Source organism: Orcinus orca, chromosome 7 (genome assembly GCF_937001465.1).
Source record: "Orcinus orca chromosome 7, mOrcOrc1.1, whole genome shotgun sequence".
NCBI lineage: Eukaryota > Metazoa > Chordata > Mammalia > Artiodactyla > Delphinidae > Orcinus > Orcinus orca.
Genome location: NC_064565.1, coordinates 32279285 through 32301832, shown reverse-complemented (window position 1 = coordinate 32301832; position 22548 = coordinate 32279285). Strand labels below are relative to the sequence as shown.

Below are 22548 nucleotides of genomic sequence, written 5' to 3'. Positions count from 1 at the left end.
TAAATTAAAATTGGAGGAAATATTTTCAATACAATTTTTAAAAAGTTTTAAGTGTTCTCCAATGTTTTATAAGCACCACCTTATACAAAAAGTGTGTGTAAAACAAGTCTTAAGAAAGTAGCTAAAATACCTCTATTAGTATTGTGTTAGATTAATTTGAGTTATTGATTAGATATAAAAATATTAAATGGTATCACCTTTTAAAAACTTCTCAGTTACTCTGAATATATGCTCAGAATATTCTCTGAAATTTATCTATCAAATATTTACTGAACACATACTATGCTTAACACTCTGTGCTAGGCCTGAATTAAAAATCCCTGAAGGAATTTGATTTACTAACAGAAACAAAACATTTTTTTTAATTGCAGTAACAAATAGCATGTTATATGCCATTAAGAAAATTTATAGATACTGCAATGAGAATTGGGAGAATCAAGAGATATTCATTTAAAATATTTGAACTGGGTTTTGAAGAATAGTTAAGATTGGGCAGAAGTGGGTGGTGAGTCCTGGCTGGCTGAAGAGACAAACATGGATGCCATATTTGGGATAAAGCAAGAAGTCTAGAGCTTGTACAAAGCAGTTACAGGATATAACGACCCGAAGACGCTTTGGCACCAGATTGTGCAGGACTCTAAATTTGGGTTACACAATTTGAACTTTTTTGATTTGGGCAATTTATAAAAATTATGCTTGGGACTGAAATAATCAGTTCTGGGCCAGGAAGATTAAGCTGCTGGTAGTGCATCTAATAAAGTATTGACATTTCCCCCAAGCTTTTATTTTGAATGGATGAGTCAACACTTCCATTAGATACATGCCAAAATGAAACACATAATTACTTTTTTTTTTTCCTGTTAATGTCAGTGGATGCTTTAAAAGATTCACTTTGGCTTTCTGTCTAATGGTACATTGGATGGATCTTGACCCCAGTTTCACAATTATTATGTGAGTATGAAGTGCCAAAACCTTTTGTGAACCCTAAAGAAGAGTAACCCAACTTGTTAAGGCAGAATTTGCAATATTGTCTGTGAAAATATTGCTGAATTTTGAACCAAATGTCACATGCAGATTTTAGAAATCTCTCTTACTGACTTGGCCAAAAACTTCGTAGTACAAATTCCAGCTGATGTAATGAGCATCCTACCATATGCCAAGTGGCAAAGTTTTACTGCTGGTTTAGTCACTCAGTGCTCACGTGGAATTGCCTTTCTTCTGCTGTGTCCATCTGCTGATTACCTGGTGGTCCTCTCCCACTGCCGTGTCCATCTGTTGGCTACTTACAGATGCCATCTTAATGCCCCATGCACTTGTTTATACTGTTCTTCCCAGAATGCAATGCATCTCATCATTACCTACCAAATTGTAAATTAAATATATATGTTCATCTTTTAGGGAAGGGGATAGAAGGTTTTTTTTTTTTCCTATTAATGGAGCCAAAACAAATTTAAATATTGATCAAGCAGATCATACAAACAGGTATATTAAAGAAGGGGTTTTTCCCAGTGTGACTATAAAATGCTCAACAAAGAACTCATGGAATGTCAGAGAAAGTGTATATTCAATTAAAAACATTCCCTTTCTTTGTTCTTAGATTCTAAATAGGAACTTCAAGCATTCTACACAAGAAATACAGAATTGATTTGGCTCCTGGAAGCCATTAAATCTTCATCTCTTAATATATCTCAGTTTAGTAGGATGGTTAAATGTATCTGAAAAGTACCCCTTCCCAGGTCAGAAACTTGTGTGAGGGTATGAAGGTGGCAGAATAAGTGAAAGGATAGAGTGCTTCTGGACTTGCTCTTACTGAACTAAAAGTGACAATTGAGTGATGAAATGGAATGAAATGAATGATAAACGTTTTTAAAAGTTATATCATGTAAAACGAGTCTATAAAGACTATGGTCAAATAGACCTTACTAAAAGACTTAGACCATTCTTCTACAGGTAACTCCAGATTATTTATTTTGCAAGGTATTAAAAGGTATCTTGGAGGCTTAAAAGAGGAAAACTCCCTACCTACCACTAAGAAGTACCTCAAGCACTGAGATAATTACTTTAAAAATGATAAATAATGCTAAGGAAAAGGATATGATTTCCAATAGTGCAACATATTTAGATATGTTGTACTTTTGAGTATTTATAATTTCCATAGTTTGTAAAACATTTTAAACCAATTTATTTCACAATTTTTTTCACTAGGGAACTCACTCTTGAAAGTAATAATTTTTTGAATAGAACTTATATATGTGTATAGCAGCATATCTTCTTTAAATATGTTAATATGATTTTTACATTTTAGACAAGGAAGAAGTAAAAAAAACTAGTCTGATAGAAAGGATAGAAATGGTTATCATTTCTTAAGACTAAGAAAACATGTATTTAAAAATTGTTTCAAAACACAAAGGATAAGTTTTGTACACGTGGAAGGTATCAACAAAGTGCATCTTTATGTAGAACACACCTTCGGAATATCTCTGTTGTAGCTGAAGTTGTCATTTATTTTAGTATCACATTTCTAATAAATGCTAGTAATGAAATTTTCATATATTTTTGTATCTTGTTTTAAAATTAACATGAGATTGAGTTATGAGTAGCCTACTTTTTAGCATCCTTTATCTAATGTAACAGGTTTCCAGATAATCATCTTAATATCAATTAAATTACATGCCTTATTTACTCAAAGTGTCCATTTTTGAAGGTACTTATAACGACTAAAAATTCAGAGTATAAAAGACTTGATATTTTTATATTTCAGTTTAATGCTTTTACATTGCTTCATTCGCTAAGGAAACACAGTTTTAAAATATACTATATATTCATATACTTGTGTATTTGGATCTATCCAAAGTTTTACTTTCTTTCAGTAAATCACCCTAGTCTTTTCTTGCTGTATAACAAGTGAAAGGGATGTTTAAATATGCTTACCACAGTATTTGCAGACATTACAGAGAGCTGCACAGAACTTCCTCCAGGGAGCTGTCCTTCTTTGAACACCATTCTGATATTTTCATTTCTATCCCATCCTGAATTTTGGTACACTGACTAAGCATTTGACAGTGAGGTTCAGTTATATCACCTTTACATTACCTGGAGTATGTATTTTTCTTTTTGTCTTGAGGGGTTTTTAAAAAGAAGAAAACAATAAAAGTGGAGCAACATTTAACTCACATTGAGGAACAAATTAGATATTAATTTGGAAAGTTACATTTATATCCACACTGTATACTGTCATACATATATATTTATACACAAGTATCAATTCACAAAGGATATACAAGTATGCCTGCAGGATAATTTTGACTTGAACTTCCAGTACTGAGTAGAATGAATGTCTTAGCTTGGAGCCAAAGTATTTCACTCCTGGTCCTGATTTGGATATTTATCCTCTTCCATTGCCCTAATTGTCATGAGCTGTTGTTCTGTATCTCATATTGATCCATATTATTCTAGAAGAGTCACTTTCTCAGGTCAGAGCCAAAGTACTAATAATCACTAAAGCCCTGTCTGCTGCGGTTGCTCAAAATTTAGTCCATAGAGCTTAGTGGCCCTAAATATTACCTAATATTATAATTATTTAATATTTACTTCATTCTTTACATCATAAATTATAAAAGTTACAAAATTATTTTCATAGCAGGGATCTTGTTTTTAAATGTCACTAAGTGTGCCACGTAGGCATTAAATGTGTTGAAAGGTGGCAATAGGGAATGGAGTATCTCTTTTTTAATTAATGAAAAGAGTAAATATAGCATCCTAATGTTACATAGAATACTTTCCTAAGAAGAATCATGTTCAAATGAGTAAACTTTGTCACTTATGCTTGGAATTAGGAGGTGAAGGAATTTTTCTCTGTGTGTTTTGGATGTATAACTGAAATATAAAGGAAATACATATTAGAAACAGCAAGAAAAACAACAAAAAATCTATTAGGATGGCAGTCTAAAAATTATTTACAAAATCAGACAAAAATAATGGATATGTTTCACGCACTTAAGCCAAAATAACCTGTTATTCTATTTCATAATTTTTAAAATTTGTCATATTCCTAAACCTCTCTATCTATACTTTCTTACCTACAAAGATATAAAGAAATAGTTATAATTTATTTCTACATAGGTATACTTAATAAACAGAACACATATCCATTTACACTGTGAAAAATTTCAAATTATCACAGACTAGTATTATGTATAATAATATTATGCAGTATTATGCAATAATATGCAATAATTATCAGAGTAATATTATGCCACTGTCATTGGTATGTTCCCCTTTTTTGTATGTTAAAATTTTTTTGTGTGTTATTACCCTCCAAATTAAACCATGACGTGTAATACTGAGCTAATACTGCTGCTAAAAAGCTCTGAATTACTGTTACTAAATTGAATCTGAATGAAAGACAGTTCTCCGATGTATATGATCAACAGATTTATCTCATAAGGAGTCAAAGATGAGTGGCAGGGACTCTTGTTGCTTTAATCTTGCTTAAGGGCCTATCCTTGAATGAACCGGCAACTATATACAGCCAAATATCGGCATCACAGTGGAGAGTCTAGTTGATATATTAAACTCAGAATATTAATGTTCTTTGACAAAGAATCAATATCTCAACTCAAATAATTTAATATTGCTTAATTTGAAACTAATTCAGACAACTTAAGAATTACAGGAAGCTAAAGTGGAACTGCTTTGTGTCAATGGCATAAGAACAGTTTATCAGTAATTCCATCTACAGCTAGGAGAGTATATAATTAATACTTAATTTTGAGGATAGTTTCATTGTTTTGAAATTTCTAAATGATTTTCAATTTTGCATAAAATGAAGTGGCATTTCAATGCAGTCTCCTACTTATTCCCACCCTTTTTCCTGCCTTTCATTCCTCTCCAAGTTCCTCCCCTGTTTTTGCGTCCATCATATCTTGGTGAATAAATTGCTTTCTACTTCGCATTATGCCTCATTGCCATCTCATTGTTATGTATAAGTATAGTCAAAATCTCCATTTTCTAAAAAATAAGAGATAAGGTTTGTTTCATTAATCTATTATTGCAACCTGGACAAATCTGAATGACCAGAAACATCACTCAGTTTGGTATGTAGTATATTCTTTACTTTTTCTAGAATAACCCAGTCTACTTCAAATTGACAGTCTATATTTTTCTACTTATATTGCTAGAGAGAGAAAAATTGGCAGATATACACCTAGTAGAAAAAATGAAATATATACATGTGGACATCTGTACATCTAAATATATTTCTTTTGCATAATTTTTGATACTCTGCCCAAAGTGTTTTATTTCAGTGAACTTAAACTGCACTAATAACAAGCTGTAGCCTTAAATACTTTTTTTTTAAGGGAGGAAAAAAATGAATAAGTGGAAAATATTTACAATTTGTATTCTAGCAATCTAAAATGTCTCAATTTACTCTTCTTCCTTTATTTTCCACTGGGAACACTCTTTAAGGTCATTTAAATTTAACTCCTGATCCTAATACACCCATGAATGTTGCAAAAATACTAAGCAATATCTGTATTCATTCAAAAACTAAATGAAACAAGCAAAAACATAATTTTCATTTTTAATCATGCTTTGAAAGACAAACTAATGTATTGCTTTTGAAATGAAAATAATATTGAATATGCAGTGTTTTATTTTTGTTACCACACAATATTTTGTTCCATTTTTGGTGAGGGCAGTATCAAACAGAGGATCTAGTATTCTAGACATTTTCTTTTTGATAAAACTGGCTCATTAAGTATAATATTCTTATGTAAAACTGTGCAAGCAGTAGTCTGAGATAATTAAAATTGTTACAGTTTGAGTTTGCTAAATATATACATTTTTGTTTATAAATATGTAGGCGTATATATATTTCTATAGCCTTTCTTGAAGTAATAATCTGTTATAGAGTCATAAGGAATATTATTATCCAAGGCCAAATGTTCTATATATCGATACTTATTACTGATTTATATAATAATATATAATTACTTTAACATGTATTAATATTAATATAATATATAATAATTTTCTACAGTAGTATACTTATTACTGTTCTATATACTTATTACTGATCTTGTTTTGTGTATCTGAGTCTTCCTATATTTCTAAGTCTTATATATTTATGTCTTCCTGTACTTCCAAACCACACAGTCTTAAAATTGTTATTTCTCTTCATACTTGGCTACCAGTACCCACTGCTAAAGCCCTGTAGCTAAAGGCCTGTGACTTATTTAGAAGTAATTAATTCTTTACACTTTTCTCATGGATATTGATATATTTAAATTATATAGTAATATTAGACTCAATTTGATACTTTACCTTTCCTAGTAAATAATTTATTTTGTGCATAACATTTATGAAAATAAGGTTTTCTCTTTTCATACATGTAGGCATATATACATTCTCATTCTATCATTTCTGTTATTATTTTGATAAAATTTCTCTGGGTGTATTTTTAATACTTTTTAGATTTACCTAGCAATTCCATGTTTTTTCTTTTTTATTGATTTTCATGTTTGTCTTTATTAATTTATTCTTAATAGTTTTTCTAGGTTTGATTTGTTTCTGTTTTCTCGAGTTGGTCAAGTTTAACCCATTTCTTATATTTATTTTTTATCATGAAAGTATTTAGACTCTGTATTTGCCTTTGAATACAATTTTGACCACATGCCATAAACTACTATTTTCGTTTCATTATTTTCTGAATCATTTGTAGTCATAGATTTGTTTTTCATAATATACCATTTTTAAAACTTTTGAAATGGAATTGAACTTTCTAATTATTAATTAATAATTAAATCAGAACTCATGGCTTATATAGTTCTATATTTCAGAATGTAAATATGTTTCCTTTGTGAGCAATTATTTTATCAATTTTTTAAAGTGTTTTACTTGAAAACATAACATACATTTGTAGACTGCAATTTTTAATATGTATGTGTTTATGCAAACCTTCTGATTGTCATCATTATTTTGGTCTATCTTCCCTATCAAAGAAGGAAAGATTATGAAATTCTACAGAAAGTTATATTTATTCTTTCAAGAAATACTTCCTGAGTGCTATGTCAGTCACACTTCTAATTCTAAGGACAGAGTAGTGAGCAAAAGTACTTCTACAGAGCCAACAATCCGATATAAAAATAGACAAAGAAATTAACTTGTCAACCACCTTCTGGTTAGAGTTGGCCAGTAGAGAGGCAGATGAGAGGACAGAAGAAAGATTAGAGGGCAAGAGGAAGAGAGAAGCCAGAGTATTTTTCCTCTTCCCTTTTATTAGTTGGCCACTCCAGCAGCAGCTGCATTTTCTCCATGGCTCCAGCCACAGATAACTGCTCCTTCATAGTCCAACCGGACCAAAAATGCCACTGAGGCTCTAGCTGAACTTCATTATCCCATCATTACTGCTTTTTCTATACCTTCAAACTTCACGGTGATAGTGCCTTCCTGTGATTACAAATCTTGAGGTTATTTTCACTTTTTAAATTATATTTTCATCTCATCTAATACCTTTAAAATTAATTCTCTATATCAAATAAACACTTAAGGGTCTAACTCTGAATGTTTGGAGTAAGATATGTTTATTACTGGTTTCTTCAACTTTATATTCATTTTAAGTGACATAAGTTTGCTTTCTGAAAATGAGTTGATACCCCATTTAAAAGTATAAAACGATACACTCTGAAAGGAAAAAAAATCAGTGAAGTACTCTGTATAATTGTGGCTTTGAAGAACTTTTCTAGAAGAGGATTGGTTTTCTTCAACAGGCATACATTTTGTACTTGGCAAAGAATGACTTGGGACTTTTCTTTGAGTTTTACATATGGGAATTGTAATGTGTACTATTGTAGTGTGTACTATTAGAAAGGGTTCTTCATTCTCTTGTTCAGCTGGGACAATATTTTCTACCCATTGCTTTCATTTGTAGTACTAAAAATATATTTACATGTTCATGAGCTATTCATGTGCTGATTACATCTCAATGATACAAATAGTTCATAAATCCCCATTTAGTTAGTCTCCATTGCTTAGTGAATTTCTTTGTTGTCTGTGAATATCATTTAACATTGTTTTCAGCTGCAAGTTACAGGATACACAAAACTCTGTTATACAGTAGGGTATTTGTCATTTCTCAGTATCATGATTCTGAAAGCAGTGTGGTTTCAGGATTTATTCATGGCTTGTTTCTCAGGTTTGACTTCTTACAGTTTTAAGGCGGTGGCTGTAGTTTCAGGAATCACATTTTAAACAAAAGTAACTGTGCAAAGACAACAGATATTTCTTTTCAAAGGCCTCTTTCTCCTAAGGAGGAAAAGCTTTACCAAAAGGTGAAGACATATTTCCCATCATGTCTAATTCTTTTGGATTGGGCCAAATGATTATTTCTCACCATGCCACTGAAAAGGAGGCTGGTGAAGCAAATATTAATATTTGGTGTTTTTAACCTCTGTATTTGAAAATGGGTTGTGATTATGAGAAAAAAAACTTTTGGGTCAGGTGTAGAACAAAGAAATAGCTGTTTTGACTGCAAACCAGAATATCTGCCACTGTCCATCCCTCTGGCCCTACACAGACTTTTCCCTGTACATCTAGAATGTATCTATTCATACTTAACATATTTTCACCTGCTTCTCAAAGTGAGACAAACTGAAATTCTCATTAATCACTGCAATCAGCTTTAATATCATTCACAGTTTTTACTTAAAAGCCAACTGAAACAATTCTGGATAATTTCAACAGAAAAATTATTAAAAGTACACGTGGTATTTCCAAGTATTTCTAAGAGGACCAGAGAATCATGCTTGAAGGTCATGCAGCTGCAAACAATGCCTCAAATCATACCACAGAACTGGTCCCCTGAAGATTTATCACTGTTACCACAGGGACACACACAGTTTGCATAACCAACACTAGATACTGCTTTCTGCCGTTAAGGACAAACCAATGGACTGCTACCATTGTAATCTTTGGAAGCCAGGTGTATCTGCCTCAAATAACATAACTCTCGCCAGAATGGAATCCATGCTCTTCCTGCTTCTTCACAGAACTAGCTTTTGATCCAGAGCTTGAGGTGGTTGTACCTAAATGACAATTCCCAAAAGGTATGCTTATGCTCTGCTACAAGAGATTTGGCGAATGCATAGCTGGAATTTTCAGGCTGTATATTATGACGAGTATTCTTCCTGATAATATAGGAAATTCTCTGAACATAGAAAAAGGGCTTAAAATATAAATATACTTCAGAAAAGTGTGACAAATATCTACTTCAGTGTGCCCAAGAAAATAACCTGAACAAAATATATGAAGAGTATCTAAGAAAGGGTAGTGGTATTCAAGGTCAATAATATTATGAAAGTTTCTCCAAAATCCATACTAATTACCAATTCAGGTAAAATTCTAAGAGGCAGAATACATTTTATAATACTAGCTACTTGGAATTATAGTTTCCTTTGTTTGTCAGTTTAGGGTCTGGCCTGAGGTTCTGGCTTTTAATTTTTAATTTAACTTACATGCACACTATAAGGCTATAAACCAATCTGTTGTTGGTTGCATTACTACCATTATCCTACCATCCATCCATTAAATGTAATTTAAAAAACTGACAATTCTTAGGAATGTTGTATTTGAAAAATAATACGCTGATATGAAATAAAGAGCAATAATTCTTATAGATGGCAGATTGGTGGACAGATGGTCACAAGACCGGATTTATTTTTCTGTTTGTTTAGTGCATGGTGGTGCTTGCTCTAACTATATCAACACTCTAATAAGACATACAAATATGAAATAAAAATTTTACCACACATCATTAATCTTCCCTAACAACAAATAAGTTTCCAGTGGGACTTGCAGAATACCCTCAGAAGACATTCCAATAATAAGAGGAAAATGAGTTATTTAAAAAGTTCTATTTTTCTATTTTGCTACCAGTGATTAAATACAGAATGTGGCTCAGCTCTGCTAATTCAGTTTCTTGTGATCTTATTAAAGATTTCTGCACTAGAATTAATGTTTATGAGACCTAGATATTTTCTAAGATTATTGTTATAGGTTTTCAGCTTTCTACTTATTTTTTTTCAATATTTGTCATTCATAGTAGGAGGGCTGATTGCACATTACTTGAACGGAAGCTATTTCTACTGGGATAGTAAATGTTGCCACCAGGTTCGACAATATTTTCTCATGCCCTGAAGTATGCATTTCCATTTCTCCATATTCTCATATTATCAAACTTTTTCCTCTAGCCATTATTAGGAAATAAAGCTAATAAAACAACCATGTGAAAACACATTCCCTAGTTCTATAAGAATATCTATATTTCAAATTGTCAAAGTGTTAACATTTTGTCATTGTGCCGCTATATTTTAATTAATGGTTCTCTTTGAAGGCCCCTAAAAAGATCTTCTTGCTGTGCAAGCTTTACATAAATAATGCTTTTTGTGTGTAAATACTCAGTAAGACTTTTATGTTTTTGTAAAGGGTATTGGTCTGGTTAATAAATTTGTTTATATATTGTCTCAGTGACCTTCGCGGGTGGTGAGTTCCACTTAACTTTTCCAAGATAACTAAATATCTGTCCTCATATAATGCCATCTCTGAAGATGTCCTGGACACATTCTTCAAAAATTATTTTGTTGTGACCTAATTAGAAAAGAGATGAAAATAGCATTTTTAAACTAATATATCCAGTTACCAATTACTTCCTGAAGTTCATTATTTTTCCCTTGTTAATTGTGATGTCTTCAGAAATCACTGTCATATAGTAGAGATAACAACTGTTACTGGGAGTCAATGATATGAAGGTAGCTATATTAAGATTTTTCTTAATATTCAGATTTAGAATCTTGAATATTTAGGATAATAGATCAATAGATGAAGATAAGAAGGGATAGTAGAAAGAGGGGAAAAGGTAGCTAGTAAAGAACATTTATTGGGTACTTATTAAGTGCAAGAAAGATTATATGATTTACCCAAGGTCACAATTAATAATTGGCATTTCTGGGAATTTAGCTAAAACCTTCAATATCCAAGGGCTTTTTCTTCTGTACCATTTTATAGTAACTTAGACATGGGCTTCTAATCCATGATCTTGTCTAAGAACATATTTTGTTCATTTAATAGTTCCCTGTGCTCAGAATAATAGATGATTAGAACATGTTTGCCAAATTGAATGAAAATCTGTGCTAATGTTAAGAACAAATTTAAAAAATTTAGTAACTAAGATCTTTCTCTTAATGAAATATGGAGTATTGGGATATGAAAGTGTATCAGGTAACATCCGCAGAATTTCAGGGTTTGGTAGAATAGTTTAATTATCTCTCATTGTACAAACCTGAGACTATAAAATACAGGTATTATGGTTATTGGGAAACCAAATTTTCTAGTAAAAGTTATAGACAAAGATTTACTAGATTGTGTGTCATGTTATGACTGAGGTTGTAATACATCTATTTTAATAATGTTGATGTTGCTGTAGTGTAAAATGTGACAGCCATCATTTTAAAGATGATATCTTCTGAATCAATGCTAATATGTGAATTTGTATCACTTCTTTGTAAATATCTATTTAAATATTTTATTAGTTTTGAATTAATTAACCAAGAGTCAGTTCCAACTCATAATAAATAACAGCCATCAATTGAATAGAATAATACCTTTTCTGCAATCAAAACAGTGCTTAAGCTGTGCTTATATAAGATGATAACATTAGGGGAAACTGAGTAAGGAAAATATGGAGACACTCTATACTATCATTTTAACTTTTCTGTGAATCTTAAATTATTCCAAAATAAAAGGTTTATTAAAGAAAAAGTTATGCTTAAAATATAATACCATGATCTTAAATAAATTTTATAGCACATTTCTATTCATGAGTGTTTATAGATTACCTGTTGAGCACAGCAGCATACTAGTGGTTATAAATATCTGCAGATATTTTTTTTTTGGTTCTCTAGTAACATGTATCAAGATGAAAAATAAAATTAATATAAAACTGGATCAAGAATCTAATAACTGATCCCTCTAACTTGATTTTTCTAATTTAATAAACCATTCACACAGTATTCAAAAGAATCTTTCTAAAGTGCAAAATCATTAGATTATGCATAATCTTCTTCCTGCTTACATCTCCAATCATCATCCCCCTATACTTTTCCCTTAAACATTCTTCTCTTCTCCCAAACACCCCATGCTCCCTTATGTCTCTAGGATGTCTGTTTATAATCCCTTAACCCTCCATCTGTGATGGTGTGATGCTTTTCTCGCTACTCTCACTATCTAGCCTGTTTATTGTCTCATATCCATCTTCAATTTTCTTTGGCTGTTTCATGTAAGTCATTTAGGCCTGAGTTTCCCCATCACATTTTCTAATCAACTCTAACCCCTTTTGAACTAATTCAAAATGATTAGATGCCCTCTTCAGTTTCTTTCAAGCATGTGTTATCACATTATTAAATAGTGATTTTATATATTTGACTTCCACACTAGACTGAACTTTATGTAGAAGGGGTCTGCATTATTATATTCCCAATGGGTAGCAAAGTGTCTGCTACGTAGTAGGCCTTGTTCACATTTGATTGATAAATAAATAAGGAAAATTACATGTTATACAATGGATTTTGATCGTAAGGGAATATTTCCTTAAAGAAGTAGGCATTGTACTGAATTAAGGTTTAGAGTGGATACAATTTGTAGCCTCTGTTTGTATCTAGGACATCTTTTTTTTTAATTGGAGTATAGTTTGCTTTACAATGTTGTGTTAGTTTCTGCTATACAATGAAGTGAATCAGCTATATGTATACATATATCCCCTCTCTCTTGGACCTCCCTCCCACCCCCATCCCCCATCCCACCCATCTAGGTCATCACAGAGTACGGAGCTGAGCTCCCTGTGCTATACAGCAGGTTCCCACTAGCTATCTGTTTTACACATGGTAGTGTATATATGTCAATCCCAATCTCCCAATTCATCCCATTCCCCCTTCCCCCGACTCCATGTCCACAAGTCCATTCTCTGTGTCTACATCTCAAAGTAAGTCAGAAAGAGAAAATAAATATCGTATATTAACGCATATATGTGGAATCTAGAAAAATGTATCTAAGACATCTCTACCAAAAGCTCTGAAGCAAGCAATGATGGTCATTCAATATTTGAGAAATTAAGGAAAAGAAGAAGGGTACAAAGAAATAAAAGAAAGTGATTTCGAGGTATAATAAAAGGGGTAGATTATAAGTTTAGTAAAATATTACATTTTTGACTTGGAACAAACCTTAGAAAGTATAATTTATACATAAAAAATTTGATTAAGAAATATTAAGTGACTTCTTAAAGACATATGAAAAGTTAGTGGCAGAATGAAACAAGAATCTTGATTCTTGATTCTCTTGATTTTCTGATTCCTAATACAGTGCTCATTTGTGTTACACCAAGTTGACACAGGTTCAGTTTATGGCTGATCTTATGAATATTTTGAGGAGGGAAATTATATAAAAATGACTTGATCTGACAAATACAAAATTTGTTAAACTGGGACTTAATTTTTCCAAGATTGATGGCTTTGTATTATAAAAAGGTTTTCAACCTGACAAAACTTTTCAGGAATGAAAAACCCCAAATTCCTTGTAAAGTGTGAGGGATATGATAGTTCCAATTCATTCCAAATTTGTTTAAATCAGAGCTTTAGAGACTTTTACCAAAATAAACTTTATCTCTGATTTCTGATTCCAAGTCAGTTGAAAAGTCCAGGATGCCTCAAGGACTCTTACTATCTGTAATTAATTATCTGAAATTCAGAGAAAAAGAGTCATTCCAGTTCAGAAAAATGTTAACACTGGCAAGCTTTTGAAATACGCCAAATTTCCTTTCACACCTTCTCTCTGAGTAACTTTTCCCGTTCATAGTAACTTTTTCCTCAGAGTTTCTCCTTACATCTCTTCACTGCTCTCATATTAAACATCATACGGCTTCACTTTGGTAACCCCACTCTAAACTCCTCTATCCCGGTATTTGCCCTTTTCCAATGTTTTTCCAAATCCAAATAACTTTACTTTCTATTTTTTTAATTGTAGTTGATTTACAATATTGTGTTACTTTCAGGTGTACAGCAAACATATCCAGTTTTATATATACATATATATGAATATATATTCAGGTGTATATATATATATATATATATATATGTTTTTAATACTATTTTCCATTATAGGTTATTACCAGATATTGAATATTGTTCCCTGTATTATACAGTAGATCCTTGTTGCTTATCTAGTTATGTGTGTCTGTTAATCGCATACTCCTAATTTATCCCTCCCACCCACCTTTCTCCTTTGGTAACTGTAAGTTTGTTTTCTATGTCTGTGAGTCTGTTTCTGTTTTGTAAATAGATTCATTTATGTTATTTTATAGATTCCACATATAAGTGATGTCATATAATATTTTTCTTTCTCTGTCTGACTTCACTTAGTATGATATTCTCTAGGTTCATCCACATTGCAGCAAATGGCAATATTTCATTCTTTTTATGGCTGAGTAATATTCCATTGATCTGTTGATGGACATTTAGGTTGCTTCCATGTCTTGGCTATTTTAAATAGAGCTGCTGTGAATATTGGGCTGTATGTATCTTTTTGTGTGTATCTTTTTGAATTAGAATTTTCATCTTTTCTGGATATATGCCCAGTAGCAGTATTGCTGGATCATATGTTACCTGTATTTTTAGCTTTTTAAGGAACCTCCATGCTGTTTTCCATAGTGATTCCACCAATTTACATTTCCACCAACAGTGTAAGAGGGTTCCCTTTTCTCCACACCCTCTCCAGCATTTATTATTATTATTATTTTTAAAGGCGAGAGATTTTTTATTTTATTTTTTGTCTGCGTTGGATCTTTGTTGCTATGCACAGGCTTTCTCTAGTTGGCGGCGAGCAGGGGCTACTCTTTATTACGGTGCACAGACTTCTCATTGTGGTGGCTTCTCTTATTGTGGAGCACGGGCTCTAGGAGCGTGGGCTTCAGTAGTTGTGGCACGTGGGCTCAGTAGTTGTGGCTCACAGGCTCTAGAGCCCAGGATCAGCAGTTGTGGTGCACGGGCTTAGTTGGTCCATGGCATGTGGGATCTTCCTGGCCAGGGCTCAAACCTGTGTCCCCTGCATTGGCCCCTGCGCCACCAGGGAAGTCCAGCATTTATTATTTTTAGACATTTTGGTGGTAACCATTCTGCCTGGTGTGAGGTGATACCTCATTGTGGTGTTGATTTGCATTCCTCTAATGATTAGCGATGTTGAGCATTTTTTCAAGTGCCTGTTGGTTATCTGTATATCTTCTTTGGAGAAATATTTATTTAGCTGTTCTGCCCATTTTTTGATTAAGCTGTTTGTTTTTGTGATATTGAGTTGTAAGAGCTGTTTGTATATTTTGGAAATTAATCCCTTGCCAGTCACATTGTTCTCAATGATATTTTATCTCATTCCATAGGTTGTCTTTTTGTTTTGTTTTGTTCAAGGTTTCTTTTCCTTTGCTATGCAAAAGCTTTTAAGTTTAACTGGGTTTCATTTGTTTATTTTTGCTTTTATTTCTTTTGCCTTGAGAAACTGATCTAAAAAAGTATTACTATGATTTATGTCAAAGAATGTTTTGCCTATGTTCTCTTCTAGGAGTATCATGGTGTCATGTCTTATATTTAGGTCTTTAAACCATTTTGGGTTTATTTTGGTATCAGTATATGGTGTGAGGGAGGGTTCTAATTTCATTGATTTTCATGAGGCTGTCTGGTTTTCCTAACAACACTTGCGGAAGAGACTGTCTTTTCTCCATTGTATATTCTGCCTCCTTTGTCAAAGATTAATTGACCGTAGGGATATGGGTTTCTTTCTGGCTCTGTATTCTGTTCCATTGGTCTATAGATCTGATTTTGTGCCAATACCATGCTGTTTTTATTATGGGAGCTCTGTAGAAATGTCTGAAGTCTGGGAGGGTTATGCCTCCTGCTTTGTTCTTTTTCCTCAGGATTGCTTTAGTAATTTGGGGTCTTCTGTGTTTCCATATAAATTTTAGTATTATTTGTTCTAGTTCTGTGAAAAATTTCATAGGTAATTTGATAGGGATTAGACTAAATCTGTAGATTGCTTTGGGTGGTATGGCCATTTTATTAATATTAATTCTTCCAATCCAAGAGCATGGGATATCTTTCCATTTCTTTGAATTACCTTCAGTTTCCTTTATCAGTGTTTTATAGTTCTCAGCATATAAGTCTTTCACCTCCTCGGTTAAGTTTATTCCTAGGTTTTTTTTTTTTTTTGACATGTTTTTAAATGGAATTCTTTAGCTTTCTTTTTCTGATATTTCATTGTTAGTGTAAAGAAATACAACAGATTTCTGTACATTAGTCGTATCCTGCTACACTGCTGAATACATTTATTAGTTCTACTAGTTTTTGTGGGGCATCTTTAGGGTTTTCTATATAGAATATCATGTCCTCTGCATATAATGACAGTTTTACCTCTTCCTTTCCAATTTGGATACCTTTTATTTCTTTTTCTTGTCTGATTGCTGTTGCTAGGACTTCCAATACTATGTTGAATAGAAGTGGTGGGAGTGGGCATCCTTGTCTTGTTCCAGAATTTAGTGGGAAACCTTTCATCTTTTCACTGTTACTATGTTGGCTATGGGTTTGTCCTAAAATGACTTTTATTATGTTGAGATACGTTCCCTCTATACCCACTTTGGTGAGTGTTTTTATTACGAATGGCTGTTGAGTTTTATCAAATGATTTTTCTGCATCTATTGAGACGATCATATGGCTTCTGTCTTTTGTGGCTTCTGTCTTTTCTTTTGTTAATGTGGTGTATCACATTGATTTGCATACATTGAACTATCTTTGTGATCCTTGAATGAATCCAACTTGATCATGGCGTATGATCCTTTTTATGTATCGTTGGATTTGGTTTGCTCACATTTTGTTGAGGATTCTTGCATCTATATTCATCAAAAATACAGGCCTGTAATCTTTTCTTGTAGTGTTTTTGTCTGGTTTTGGTATCAGGGTGATGGTAGCTTCATAGAATGATCTTGGGAGTCATTAGAGTTAGGGAAGAGTTAAAGAAGGATCAGTATAAGTTCTTTGTGTGTTTTGTAGAAATTCCTAGTGAAGCCATCTGCTCCTGGACTTTTGTTTACAGGGATTCTTGTTTTCTTTTTTAACAGATTCTATTTAACTTCTAGTGACTGATCTGTTCAAATTATCTGTTTCTTCTTGACTCAATTTTTGGCAGGCAGTATGTTTCTAGAAACTTGTCCATTTCTTCTGTGTTGTCCAATTTGTGGGCATATAACTGCTCATAGTATTTTCTTACGATTTTTCATATTTCTACAGTATTGTTGCTATTTCTCCTCTTTGTTTATTTGGGTCCACTCTCTTTTCTTCTTGGTGATTCTAGGTAGAGGTTTGTTGATTTTGTTTATCCTTTTCAAAATACCAGCTCTGGGTTTTATTGATCTTTTCTATTGTTTTTTATCTCTATTTTATTTCCTCTCTGATATTTATTATTTCCTTCCTTCTGCTGACTTTGGGTTTTGTTTGTTCTTTTTCTAGTTCTTTTAAGTGGTAGGTTAGGTTGCTAATTTGAGATTTTTCTGGTTTTTTGAGGAAGGCCTGTATCGTTATGAACTTCCCTCTAACAACTCCTTTTGCTATATCCCATAGATTTTGTAAGGTTTTGTCTCTGGATTGACAATAAAACAACATCTTTCATCAAAATTAACGTATTTCAGTATACACTTTGTTCAGGCACTGGGCTAGATCTTCTGCTTATATTTTTCAATTTTTAGAAATTTATAAATTATAGAGTACGAGCATATCCATGATCATAAAAATCTTTTTTTATTTTTTTAAAGAAAACTGCTATTTTCAGCAGAAACAAAAAGTTTTCTTTGAGGAGCAACTTTTTATTTCTCAGGCATGAAGCCTGGAGGACCAGGAGATGTGCTGAGTGAGACATTTCTCAAATACCAGGGGAGAGTCACTCTAGCACCTGTGTTCTTCTATTTGTGAAGGTGCTGGCAAAGCCCAGTGAGGAGCTGTGGCAGCAGCAACCAGCGTGGTAATCTAGAGGTAGATCCCAGGCTCCCATCTGGGATGCCCAGGGCTAAGAGCTATTGCTGATCACCAGAGATGCCATCTTCGCATTTCACCTTGATGACCTGTTTTCAGTAGTGTCTAGATCAGGGGGGCAGAATGAATTGGGAGATTGGGAATGACATATATACACTATTGATACTGTATATAAAATAGATAACTAAATGAGAACCTACTGTATAGCTCAGGGAACTCTACTCAGTGCTCTGTGGTGACCTAAATGGGAATGAAATCCAAAAAAGAGGGGATATATGTGTATGTATAGTTGATTCACTTTGCTGTACAGTAGAAACTAACACAACATTGTAAAGCAACTATACTCCAATAAAAATTATTAAAAAAATAGTGTCTAGATCAGACATTGGTTCACAAACAGTGGCCCATGGGCCCAATCCAGCCTTCTACCTCTTTTTGTATGACCTGTGAGCTAAGAATGATTTTTACATTTTTAGATTGTTTTTTTTTTCACGTGGTCATCTAGTTATTCCAGTATCATTCGTTGAAAAGACTGTCTTTTCTCCATTTTGCTGCCTTTGCACTCTTGTCAAAGAGCAGTTGACTCTATGTGGGACTATGGCTGGGCGCTTGCTCTTGTTCCATGGATCTATGTTTCTATTATCCTGCCAGTATCACCCCATAGCTTTATAGTAACTTTTGAAGTTGGTCAGTGTCAGTCCTCCGACTTTATTCTTCTCCTCCGATATTCTGTTGGCTATTCTGGGTCTTTGGCCTCTCCATATAAACTTTAAAATCAGTTTGTTGATATCCAAAAAGGCTTTAACATTTTTAAATGGTAGAGAAAAATAAAAAGCAAGGTATTTAATAGCACAAGAAAATTATATGAAATTCACATTTGTCTCTGTAATTTGTTTACATATTATCTATGCCACCTTTCACAGTACAAAGTAGAGCTGAGTATTTGTGACAAAGACTGTATAGTCTTCAAAATCTAAAATATTGACTGTATTGAAGAAGTTTGCTGAACCCTGGTCTAGATCTTAGCCTGTGACTTACACTTATTTTGGTTCTGAGCACGGCCCATGGGTCTGGACTGCCCATTTTCAAATCCTTCCATCACCATGTGTTCACTGTGTCACCTTTAAAATGTCACTTATCCTTTCTGGGCCTGTTTCTTAACTGTAAAGTGGGGATGATAGCATTTATCTCATAGAGTTGTTGTGAGGAATAAATGAATTACTTCATGTAAGTGCTTAGAACAGGGCCTGGCACCTAGAAGCTGCATATAAGTGTTCACTACCATATACATTTTTATCCTGGCTTAAAAGAATGTTACCAAAATGGTCTCAAATCTCTGCCTTGTGATTTCATCTAGCCCACTACTCCCAGAGTGGTGATCATCTTAAAACGCACCCTAACACTCATCTCTTCAAAGACTGGTCATGGCTTCCTGCTACCTGTGGAGCAGCCTGGCACTCAAAGGTCCACAGCCCAGCTGCCATCTGTCTGTGCAGCCTCATGTACTCTGCCCTGCCCTCTCCCCACCTCCCCTGCCCTCCAGTTATGAACCCTGTGCTCCAGCCCCTCCAAGCACTCCGTGTTTGTCCAAATCTCAGCACCTTCCCATCACGTGGTTCTTTCTGCACAGAACTATTTCTTCTGAGCATTTCAAAAGGGTCACTGAGATCTGGGGGCAGGATACAACCAACATTTCTGTTGCGAGCTCTGATGTGGAAATCACTGCCTGGTCTCACTGTGGGCATGAAATGGAAGTATACTCTTGTTGCTCATGAAACTCCAGATAAATCCTCTTCAGGGTCAAAAAGTAAAGCTGCAAAAGAAGGGTGGCGTGAAAAGAAATCAAGCCCTCTCCCCCAAGTCAGGCCTCCCTTCAGCCTTGTCTAATGCTGTCTGGGGTTCTTGCATCATATGCCGTTACAAGGAGTGTGCACCCTGGACAGAGAACTGGGTGGGGAGAAACCAGAGGAAGCAAGGGCGCTAGACCTCTGTTTACATATCAGTATCACAAATGTTTCTTGAAGCTGTTGAAGTAAGCATCAAGATTATGTAACAGTGTGAAATAAAGCTCACGATACAACATATTGGACCCTTGGGGGTATCCTATAGTTTGATTTTCTTCTAACAAAGTTATTTGACACGTTCAATGGCAAATATTTCATGGGTGACCTCTGAAGCAAACTTCTTGCCCTTAATTGAGCTCTATGACTAATATTGTTTAAAACAACAAGAACAACAAAAACACTCTGATGAATCATCTAAATCATTACTACAAAATAAGATCTTAAACTCCAGACTATTAATATTTGAGTATTGTATTTTCTTTAACCCTTTGCTTTGAAATTTAATTTACTAAATAAAATAATAATTCTCTCCTTAAAATAGGATATTTTAATATCACAGAGTAGTCATTTGCTGTTTCAGTATACAGTTCAAAGTCTATTTGCACTGTCTTCTAATTTTTTTTCCTCCACCCCACTTCCCACCTTACTAAGATTTTTTGCTTTTTTTCTTTCTAATCTTATGGGCACATATTTGGCACTTTTACCTGGACAATGGGAAAAGCCGTTGCATAGACATGGCAGTAAGCGTGGAAATTTTATCTGAATCTCTATGCCTTTACAAATGACACTGAGTATGAAGAGCACTCTAAGATGTATGTGTTCATTCTAGGTTTAACCCAGTCTGATGTGGGTGTAATAGACTACATTTACTTAGACTGGTGTTCAGTACCTGGTCTGATTGGATAAGCCCATTCTGTTTTCTGAAGTGCTATGTCATTATCTCAAGAAATGTTTTAGACATGTTATTTTAGGTACTTATTTCTGTTCAACTTTTGGGAGATTAAGGTTTCTTAATCTCTTAAGGGAGATTAAGTTAAGAAACTCCATTCTTAGCTTGTCATACTGCCAAAATTATTGCTGGATTCCGATTGCAGCCAAAAGTACAAATAGACTTGATGAAAATACGAGTAGCTGAATGATTACTCTTTGTCAGATATAAACCATAGTATGGTACTCTAGGGTACTGCTACTTTTCTTGCTCTATCTGAAAAGTAAATTTCATGTCATAGTAGTTTCTTAAACTGAGCTGATTTTATGAAAACCTAAAAATGCATTAAATTAAATGTGATTTACATGGATATCTGAAAGCAAATATACCTTTACGTGAACAAGGGAATAGGTTTTTGTATAGCTCAGTAGCTTTTAAGTTATCTTTGTTGTAATTCCTTACTGTTACTTTATTCAGAGAATGGTAAGAGGTTGCCATATAGTTAATTTAACACATACGTACAAGTCCCAATGGATAAAATAATCAAAATTCTTTAACCTACTGAATGAAGTATCTACTCCGCTTTTTTTGAAAGAATTGAGATTGCGTTGTGTTAAAGTTTGACTTCTATTGACTTTTTTAGTCATTACAGTTACCACTTAAATTCTTACCACATTATCAGAATACAAATGAAATGAAAAAAGTAAATGTACCTGGCGTAGAATGTAGCATGTGTAAAAGACAAGCCAGGATTAGACTTGATACAGTAAGATGTTTAGAAAAGTTAAATATATATAGTATATAGAGTAATAAGTGCTAAGACGAAAAATGAAGGAATGGGGGAATAAGGAGCTTCAGATTAGGTTGTAAGCTTAGATAGCATGACCACAGCATTCCTTGATGAGAATGTAATATTTGAAGAGCCAGCCATGTGATTATCTAGGGAAAGAACACCAGACGGAGGAAACATCAAGGGCAAAGTCCTGAGAAGAGAACATACCTAACTTATTTAGCAAAAGGCAAGGGGCTCATTGTGGCTAGAGCTACATGAATGGGAGAGTAGTAGTAAAGTGAGTTCTGAATGGTAACAGGACCCAGTTAACATAAGGACTTGTAGACTTGCATTAGGACTTCGGCTGTTACTGAATGAAATGGGAAGTGAAGATTTTTAAGCAGAGGAGTGATACCATCTCATTTAGATGTTAATAAGAGACTTCCCACTTCCAGCCAAGAGGAAGTGACAGGGATGTGGTTTATCCTTTCACCTAAAATAACGAAACTGACAAAATATATGAAACAACAGTTTTCAAGACACTGGATGTCAGGTAACAAAGGACAATGTTCCTTGATAGTCATAAAACAAATGTGTTAAGGCTTTCGATTGCCCCAGCTGTCGCATAAGGAGGATTCCCCCAGGTAGACTCCAGCTGTCTCTCTCAGTCTAAGAGAGCTCTGGGAGTCCTGGGAAGCAAAGGCAGCTAGAGTTTCCCCAACTGTACAATGGAGATACCAATGTTACCAAACTCATGGTGAGACTTACGAGTTAATATATGTTAACTCCTATATAAATGCTACATTTCCCTTACGTTTGCCATGGATTTACATCTTAGAACAGAAATCTAGATCCTTCTAGTCACTGGATCATTCTGACCACCTGGACATT

At 33.8% G+C, this 22548-nt stretch overlaps 1 protein-coding gene across 1 annotated transcript in view; it reads left to right on the top strand.

The window, feature by feature from the left end:
• Window positions 1–22548, top strand: part of LRP1B (LDL receptor related protein 1B) — a 1810989-nt gene that overhangs the window by 770872 nt on the left and 1017569 nt on the right. The gene's annotated exons all lie outside the window — the stretch shown is intronic.